The sequence below is a fragment of the Arachis ipaensis genome, chromosome B4 (genome assembly GCF_059453495.1).
Source record: "Arachis ipaensis isolate K30076 ecotype BB chromosome B4, ASM5945349v1, whole genome shotgun sequence".
Classification (NCBI taxonomy): domain Eukaryota; kingdom Viridiplantae; phylum Streptophyta; class Magnoliopsida; order Fabales; family Fabaceae; genus Arachis; species Arachis ipaensis.
The window spans coordinates 64,938,513-64,946,409 of NC_142439.1; positions in this window are offsets into that span (position 1 = coordinate 64,938,513).

Here is a 7,897-nt window from a genome sequence, read left to right on the forward strand (position 1 = left end):
CCAGGATGTCTTTGGTGATGGCGACAGATCAATCAAGACACCCAATGGCATTGTAGAAAACCTGTTAGTGAAGGTTGGGAAGTTTATCTTCCCAGCAGACTTCGTAATTCTGGATACAGAGGAAGAAGGAAACAACTCAATCATCTTGGGAAGGCCATTTTTAGCCACAGTCAGAGCCATTATTGATGTAGAGAAGGGAGAGATGATTTTTAGAGTACATAATGAGCAAATGGTCATCAATGTCTTCAAATCAATGCAACACCCTATTGAACAAGAAAATTACATGAAGGTGGACATGATAGACAGTCTAGTGGAGGAAATGTTAGAAGCCACTTGTCATGAGCAACAGGAAGAAAAGGTGGTAGAAATCTCTAGTGAAGACAAGGATAAAGAGAAGCCAAAACAGGAATTGAAACCTCTTCCCCCTCACCTCAAATATGTGTTCCTGGAAGAAGAAGAGACCCTACCAGTGATCATTAACTTCTTCTTGAATATGGAAGAAGAAACAAAGTTGATTGAAGTGTTGAAAGCTCACAAAGCAGCCTTGGGGTGGACAATTGACGATATCAAAGGTATTAGCCAGCCATTTGTATGCATAAAATTTTGCTGGAAGAAGAATCAAAGCCTGTGGTCTAACCCCAAAGAAGGCTCAACCCAGCCATGAAGGAGGTAGTTCAAAAGGAAGTCATGAAGTTGTGGAATGCTGGAATAATTTTCCTAATATCTGATAGCTCATGGGTAAGCCCGGTTCAAGTTGTACCAAAAAAGGGGGGAATGACGGTCATCACCAATGAGAAAAATGAGTTGATCCCTACTAGGACAGTGACTGGGTGGAGGATGTGCATAGACTATAGAAGATTGAACGATGCCACAAGGAAAGACCATTTCCCTCTCCCATTCATTAATTAGATGCTGGAAAGATTAGCTGGCCATGCCTATTATTGTTTCCTAGATGGGTATTCTGGTTACAATCAAATCGTGGTGGACCCTAAAGATCAAGAGAAAACTGCCTTCACATGTCCATTTGGAGATTTTGCATACAGGAGGATGCCCTTTGGGCTGTGTAACGCCCCAGCCACATTTTAGAGGTGTATGCTTTCCATTTTCTCGGATATGGTTGAAAAATTTTTAGAAGTCTTCATGGATGATTTTTCTGTCTTTGGAAATTCATTTAACACCTGTTTGCATCATTTAACTCTTGTTTTGAAAAGATGCCAAGAAACTAACTTGATCTTAAACTGGGAAAAATGCCATTTCATGGTTCCTGAAGGGATAGTTCTTGGGCATAAGGTGTCATGCAGAGATATAGAAGTTGATAAAGCTAAAATAGAAATTATTGAAAAACTTCCTATACCCGTTAATGTGAAAGCAGTAAGGAGTTTTCTTGGGCATGCTGGTTTCTACAGAAGGTTCATCAAAGATTTCTCAAAAATAGCAAAGCCATTGAGCAATTTGCTAGTGATTGACAACCCTTTCATCTTTGATGACAACTGTAAGCATGCCTTTGAAACCTTAAAGAGAAAACTCATCACAGCACCAATCATCACACCCCCTGATTGGAACTTACCTTTTGAACTTATGTGTGATGCAAGTGACCTTGCTATTGGTGCTGTGCTGGGATAAAAGAAATACAAGTTGCACCATGTCATATATTATGCCAGCAAAGTGTTAAATAAAACACAGAAAAATTATACAACCACTGAGAAAGAACTTTTGGCGATTGTTTATGCATTTGATAAGTTTAGACAATACTTGATTGGCTCCAAAGTTATAGTGTACACTGACCATGCTGCTCTCAAGTATTTAATATCTAAACAGGATTCAAAGCCAAGACTTATTAGGTGGGTGCTGCTACTTCAAGAGTTTGATATTGAAGTAAGAGATAGGAAGGGAAGTGAAAATCAAGTGGCGGATCATTTATCAAGAGTACCACAAGAAGCCTGTCAAGATAGACCACAACAAGTAAATGAGAACTTCCCTGATGAGCACCTGTTCCAAGTTCAACAAACACCCTGGTTTGCTGACATAGCAAATTACAAAGTGGGAAGGAAGATACCTCAAGAATGTTCTAAGAAACAAGTGAAGAAGCTGCTCAATGAAGCAAGGAAGTTCTTGTGGGATGAACCCTTTTTATTCAAGAGGTGCTCTGATGGAATGATTAGGAGGTGTGTCCATGAAAATGAAATGAGGGACATATTGTGGCATTGTCATGGTTCAGCATACGGTGGACACTTTGGACCAGAGAGAACAGCTGCAAAGGTATTACAAAGCGGTTTCTATTGGCCAACTATCTTCAAGGATGCCAGAGAGTTTGTTCACCAATGCAATGAATGCCAAAGAGCTAGAGGATTGACAAAAAGGAATGAGATGCCTCAGAATTTCATCTTGGAAGTTGAGCTATTTGACCTATGGGGCATTGATTTCATGGGACCTTTTCCCCCTTCTTATTCTTTCAGATACATCTTGGTAGCAGTAGAGTATGTCTCAAAATGGGTGGAAGCCATAGCCACAACCACTTGTGATGCACAAATTGTCCTTCAATTCCTTAAGAAGCATATCTTCACTAGATATGGAGTGCCCAAGGGTCTTGTCAGTGATGGTGGTGGTCACTTCTGCAACAAACAAATGGAGAAACTCCTCCACAAATATAGAGTAATCCATAAAGTAGCCACACCATACCATCCTTAGACTAATGGCCAGGCTGAATTAGCAAACAGAGAGTTGAAGAGAATTTTAGAAAAAACAGTGGGAAGCACAAGGAAAGAATGGGCCAGGAAGTTAGAAGATGCACTCTGGGCATACAGGATAGCTTTCAAAACTCGCATTGGAAAGTCCCCATTTTAGCTATTATATGGAAAATCTTGTCACCTCCCTGTGGAGCTTGAACATAAAGCTTTTTGGGCCACTAAACTCCTCAACCTTGATTCTCAAGCAGAAGGAGAAAAGAGGCTGCTACAACTAAATGAGTTGGATGAGTTTAGACTAGAAGCTTATGAGAATGCTAAGATATACAAGGAGAGAGCTAAGAGGTGGCATGACAAGAAGATCTCAAAGAAAGAGTTCAAGCCAGGATAGCAAGTGCTCCTGTATAACTCAAGGCTCAAGATCTTCCCTGGCAAGCTCAAGTCCAAATGGACAGGTCCGTATCTAGTAACAAAAGTCTTCCCTTATGGAAGTCTTGAGCTGCTAGATGAAGCCACACAGAGCCACTTCACAGCAAATGGACATAGAGCAAAGCCTTATTTAGGAGGACAATGGGACAAGGAAAAGGAAGTTCAGTATCTGAACTGAACAAACACAGAGGATGTTAAGCTAGTGACAATAAAAGAGCGCTTGTTAGGAGGCAACCCAACCTGAGGTAGTTTCTTTTCATAGTTATTTCAATAAAGAGGTTAATTAGCCTTATCTATATTGCAAAAAGCTAAGTTTGGTGTTGCACACCAAAACAATATAAGGGAGAATGAAGGATTCTAAGTTTGGTGTTCCACCAAAATCTCATCATAAAACATATTCTCACCTCCTGCATAATGCTTGGTTTGAGCATTTAGATAAACTAGTTAACTAATTAAAAGAACACCTGAATTACAACTCAAAAGGAGCAAATAGAAGGAAGAATGGGAAACTACAACTCAACAGGTTGTATCTATTCTTGATCCTTGTTGTTATGTAATGATTTAATTCAGAGAGTCCTTTATGTTTGGCTGGAATGATTATTTAGTTGCAAGTGGAAGTACATGTTGAAGAAAGCTATCTGCATAATTTTTGCTTGAAAGATTATCTGCATAATAATTGTCATCACTCATTAACTTGAATACTTTGTTTTGTTTTCCCTTGCTGTTTGAATAAAAGAAAGATGTTTGATTTAGAAAAGCAATTGTTCAATGTTGCAAAAGTTAGAATGAAAGTTAATGGTGGTGTGTGTTTGATTCAATTGATAGCTCATAGAATAAATGCTACAGAATGACTTGTTACTTGAAGCTTAAGCCAGTTTGCTGCTATGATCCTTCAATTAATGGAAGCCCCTTGAAAATAAACCAATACAGAAAGAAAAAGAAAGAAGAAAAAGCCAAAAGTTGGCAAAGAAGCAAACAATAAGGCTAGACACCAATAGCTTGGACCCTAGGACATATGCCTGTGGTGTTTATGTACTAGGATATGCTTGGACAAGTAGGTTCTAAGGAGTATTTTAAAACTTGGCAACTTAGATCAACTGATTTGGGATTGTCAACTGAAAGTCCACAATAAAGAGCAACCTAGCTACAAAACATTTAATGATCCAAAGAGATGCTGGGCATCAATGATCCTAGGAAGAAAAAGGTGAGCCATGTGTCTGTGGTGAAGAAATGTTGAGTAAAATTAAGCCAAAGGCCACTGCAACATTTGCCACCAAGCCTTTAATAAGTAATAAGCTCTGAAATACAAAAGAAAGAAGAAAAAGCTAACAAGGGAAATAAGCAAAAGGTAAGGAATTATAGCAGCAACCTTGGTGAACCCTTAAGGAAACATAGTTTATTTTGACAGCAAGTAATAAATGAGCTATTTTTGATCTGCATAAAACCCCATAAACCAAATTCAACTATTTGCCAAATAAGGACATGCATACTTATCTATTTCATTCTGTCTTCTCTTATGTTTAAGTGTTTGCTTGGGGACAAGCAAGTTTTAAGTTTGGTGTTGTGATGACAAGTCATCTTAGCCTAGTTTCACTAGCCTTTTTCTTTAATTTTAGTAGGTTTTATGCACTTTCTTGCATTCTAAGTAAGTAATTTGGATTAAAAATGCATGACTTCTTTGAATCAAACAACCACCATTTATTTGATGCTAAATCATGAGGTTGAAGCCAAATTTAATTGATTTTTTAATGATTTATAAGCCTTGTGAATTTGGTGATACTTTGATTGGTTGTTTTGATTACTTGTAGGTGAAGAAAGAAGAAAAGAAGAAAAGCATGGCTTAAGAAGCGTGCCCAAAGGAAGCAAGAAGCGTGGCAAAAATCAATGAAGAGTGAAAGCTAAGTTAAGAAAGCAAACTGAGCTTCACAAGGAATAAAAGGAGAAGGCAAGGTACAAAGCTCAGTTCACTTAGTGAATGGAGCACTAAAGAAAGCAAGGAGGCAACATGAAGCTCAGTTCACAAATTGAGCTTTATCGGGGGCTCTCAAAAATTAATTCAAAGCAAAAATCCCATAAATGAAGCCACCAAGATTCGAACCAAGGACCAAGGGGAGGCAAAGAATGTTCCTCACAAAGGAAAATCATGAAGAATTAGCCAAAATGCCTCCTCTAGGATTCGAACTTGGGAATCCTTTGAAACACAAGGGAGGGGCGCCATTCAGCTTGCAAGGAAATGAACTAAAATGCTTGGGCCACGTTTCGAACTTGGGAATTCTTTGAAACATAAGGGAGGAGCGCCACCAAGCTTGAAAGGAAAATAATACAAGGTGCATTGGCCAAGGTTCGAACCAGGGAACTCTTGGAAACACAAGGAGGAGCGCCCACTCTTCCAAAGGAAATTGCTTCAGACTTCCTCCACCAGGATTTGAACCTGGGACCTTGGAGTGCAAAGCCAAGCGCTACACCATGGAAAGCTCAGTTGGTTTTCCCATCTGAGCACTACCTCCCCAATCTTTCCCCACACTTTGACACGGCTAGGCAACATTTTGGCGCAACAAAGGGTGTCATGATGCGTACCTTGACACGGCCAGGATCCCATGAAGCGCACAACATTGACACACTTAGAGCTCAGTTCAAAATTCCAACTGAGCTCTAGTGTAATGGAGCATGGCAAAGGCTGGACGCACCACACTTGACACGGACAGCAACACTTGGGGGCTCAGTTTGGTTTTCCAACTGTGCTTGCCCTTGGGAGGTGCACTTGGGCTGAAAAATTGAATTAAAAATCCAACTTAATTCATTTCTTCACCGAATCAAAAGCCCATCCAAATTCCAAAATTCAAGAATAGAAAGTGTATAAATAGGAGCTAGTTTGATGTAATTAGGACCTCTAGACTTTACTTTGAATTTTCCTTTTAATTGTCATTTTCATTTTTGAGCTTTTACTTTGAATTTAGATCTTAGAGAATTGGGAAGGAGAATTGATCTCTCTTCTTCCTTGTTCTTACTTGAGCACACTTTTATTTTCTTGCTTTAGATCTTGGGTGGAGAATTGAAGAACTTCTGTTTCAATCTCACCTTGAGATCTTCTTTTAATCTTTTGCATAATTGAATTTCAGTTTCTCTTTACTGCTTCATTCTTCTACTCTTCTGCAATTTAATTTCCTTTATTTCTTTTGCAATTGTTCTTGTTGGATCAAGGAAGGATTTGAGATCTAGACTTGTTATCTAGTCTCTTCCACCCCTGAGATCTTCAACCACTTTTAAATTGCTACAAATTAAGCATTGCTCACTTTTTGTTTTTAAATTTTCAAAGCATTTTTACTTTTCTGTTGAGATCTAGTTCAATTCAATTACTCCTCTATTCTTCTGTTTAATTTCAATTCACTTGTTCTTGTTTAAATTCTGCAATCCCAACTCCAAATCCCTTTTACAATTCAAGCAATTTACATTTCTTGCACTTTAAGATTCAGTCATTTACATTTCTTGCAATCTAAGTTTCTGCAATTTACATTACTTGCACTTTAAGATTCAGCACTTTTACTTTCTTTGCTATTTCATTTACTGCAATTTCCCCTTTCCCTTTACATTTCAAGCAATTTAGTTTCTGTCAAATACAAACCAATCAACCAATACTTGATTCGCTTGACAAAATCAACCACTAAACTAAAATTGCTCAATCCTTCAATCCCTGTGGGATCGACCTCACTCATGTGAGTTATTATTACTTGATGCGACCCGGTACACTTGCCGGAGAGTTTTGTGTTAGATCGTTTTCCACACATCAATCATCTTTTACTTTTCTTCTCAATTGTTCTAAGAATTGGATCTTAATCTTCTTTAATGCTTTTTATTTTTATTTTCTTCTGCAATTTCTCATCTACTTGATCAAGAGAGTAATTGAGATCTAGATCTACTTTCTAATCTCATTGCTCTTCTTCGATCTTCAATTTCCCTTTAGGATTTCATAATTCAAGTTTTCTTGTTGTTTTGTTTGTTGAAGCAATTTTCCATTTCTGTTCTTGCTGCTGAGATCCAGATCTGAATTCCTACATCTCATAGCTCTCTGATTTACTTTAGCTTGCATTTCTTAGTTTAATTCTGAATCCCAACACCTAAATCCTTTTGTTCTTCAAGCAATTTACATTTCTCAACAATTTAGATTCAGTGATTTACATTTCTTGCACTTTAAGTTTCTGCAATTTACTTTTCTTACAATTTAAGTTTCTGCTCTTTTACTTTCTTGCTCTTTAAGTTTCTGCAATTTACTTCTTCAGCACCTTTAGATTTAGTCAATTTACCTTCTGCACTTTTATTTACTTGCAATTTAGCTTTTGTTAATCAAGTTTCACTCAAATCATCAAATATTCACTTAACTAAATTCATCACCTAACTAAAATTGCTCAATCCATCAATCCCTGTGGGATCGACCTCACTCTAGTGAGTAATTACTACTTGATACGACTCGGTACACTTGCCGGTGAGATTTGTGTGGAATCGTTTTTTCCTCATCATGTACATGTGACGAACGTCACGTGCCTCAGTTACGAGAAAATGCTAGGGGCAATTTCTGGGCTACTTTTGGCCCAGTTTCAAGTCCGAAAATAAAGATTAGAGGCTGCAGAGTGGGACGAATGAGAGGGTTCCATCTTTCACTTTTCATTCTTTGACACTTTAGGTTTTAAATGTAGGTTTGTAGAGAGAGGCTCTCTCCTCTCTCTAGGTTTGGGGTTTCTTCTTCCAATTTCTCCTTTGGTTTAGGTTTCAGTCTTATTTTAATTTAT